The sequence below is a fragment of the Archocentrus centrarchus genome, chromosome 14 (genome assembly GCF_007364275.1).
Source record: "Archocentrus centrarchus isolate MPI-CPG fArcCen1 chromosome 14, fArcCen1, whole genome shotgun sequence".
NCBI classification, from domain to species: domain Eukaryota; kingdom Metazoa; phylum Chordata; class Actinopteri; order Cichliformes; family Cichlidae; genus Archocentrus; species Archocentrus centrarchus.
Genome location: NC_044359.1, coordinates 25,824,137 through 25,826,262, shown reverse-complemented (window position 1 = coordinate 25,826,262; position 2,126 = coordinate 25,824,137). Strand labels below are relative to the sequence as shown.

General features: G+C 37.3%; 1 pseudogene; it reads right to left on the bottom strand.

Annotated features, from left to right (window-relative positions):
• Window positions 1-483: 483 nt before the first annotated feature.
• On the bottom strand, window positions 484-1,210 carry LOC115792578 (olfactory receptor 1500-like; annotated as a pseudogene).
• Window positions 1,211-2,126: the final 916 nt, after the last annotated feature.

Here is a 2,126-nt window from a genome sequence, read left to right as displayed (position 1 = left end):
ACATGGCATGATTTCTACATGTCAAATTTCACCAAAATACAAATGAGGGAAAACTCTTGCTACATTGTAGATTTTAATGCTTACATTTTTAAATTGTTTTAATTTTCAGAGAATTATGTTGTTATATTTTTTACAATTACAAATTAAATCTTGATATTTTTTGCTACATATTACATCCCTATATTATATATGAAATACTAAGTATAGATTTTCAACTTGAAAAGAAACAGGCACTACAAGCCTAAATCCTTCCAATTTTAGACTGCACTCTGGCTTTTAATAACTTTTTAACAGATTTTTTGATTTCCTGTGTCTGAAGAACATAGATTATCGGGTTTAACATGGGAGGCATTACAGTCGTAATAGAAAGGTTTATGATCCTAGCATTTGGATGTATTACCCCCCCAAAGACATAGACAAATGTAATAGGGAGGAAATAAATTGCTACTAATGAAAGGTGACCTGTGCAGGTTTTTATACCCTTCACTCTTTCCCCAAATGTAGAAATTTTTGACAACGAATAGCCAATACAGCAGTAACTTCCCAAGATAAATGCCAGTGGAAACCCAAGAATAAAAACTGGTGCCAAAACAGATATTGCATGATTGGGGGTAACATCATTACAGCCAAGCCGATAAACAGGGCCGTGGTCACAATAATAGCTCTTAATAACCACAGATTCACAAAAAGAAATTCTTGTGAGAAGACCAACTGCAATGAGTGTAACAGTAATGGCAAGAAGCCAGAAATAAGTGATCAAAGACAAAATGAGCTTGTGGCTCACTCTCATTTGATAGTGCAGTGGGAAGATGATCGCCATCACTCTGTCAAAGGACAGTACAACCAGATTAAAAGACTGCATTGAAACAAAAGTAAAAGTGAAAAACATGAATGTCAGGCAGTCATTGTAGGAAATATACTGATGGTTAAACAGAAAAATATCAAGAACCTTTGGCACCAAAGCAGAGCTACTTAACAAGTCTGTAAAGGCAAGATTAAAAACTGCAGTGTATTTAGGACTTCTCAAAGTGTGATCCAAAATAATTATAATCATCACAAGTGTGTTTCCTACCACTGAAATAATGTAAATAAAACAGAGAAAGACAAAGTAATAGCTAATATTAGGTATGCCTATAAAACCACTTATTATGAAATATGCAGGTCGCACAAAGGTGGTATTTTTATCAACAGCTGAGTTAAAAAATTCCATTAGAAGAACTTTTGTTAATCTTCTATAATTCTCTGTCCTCTATCTTCTCTGTAAGCAAGCCCTGTTTAGTGAAGGCTGGCTCCAAATAGAAGCAGAGCAGCTTTGTGTTCTGTCTCTTATAGCAGTGGCTTGTTCCCTTGTGTTAACCATACAGGAGGTCACACTGGCTGTGATGGACTGGGTTCACACACGCACAAAAAAAAGCTTGTGGAGGTGTATTTATTGTTACTTTATTTATTTATTTCATTTGTTGTGTGACGTGTTTTTGTGTAAAGCAAACAAACCTTTAACATATCTTATATAGTCAAGCATGTCACTTGTTGTTAGGGGAAAAGCCATCTCTCTTACTTTGTAAAGCCTTACCCAGAGAGTATTTGTGCCAAGTTTCAGAAGTTTTAAAATATAATTGATTGAGGAGTAGCAAATTCAGCAAAAGCTGAATGTACTGTTTATCTTCACAATTTAAAAAATTTGTAAGAAATTTTTAAAAAATTCATCCATCCATTTCCTTCCGCTTATCAGGGACTGGGTCACTGGGGCAGCAGGCTAAGCAGAGAAGCCCAGACCTCCCTTTCCCCAGCCACCTCCTCCAGCTCATCTGGGGGGACCCCAAGGCATTCCCAGGCCAGCCGAGAGATATAATCTTGCCAGCGTGTCCTGGGTCTGCCCCAGGGCCTCCTCCCAGTAGGTCATGCCCGAAACAAAACAAAACACAAGAGTCCAATCAGAGGTCAAAACACTTCAGGAGTCTTCCAGGGAAGTGTCAGGTAAACAGCTGAAACACTTTAATTATAAAAGTAATTCATTTAATGTATCAAAGAATCAGAAAAATTACACACATGGCCATGTGGGGAATCAGAGTAAGAGTGTGCACTCTCTCTCTCTCTGAGCCCGTGTTCCTGTCTAACCAAAACAT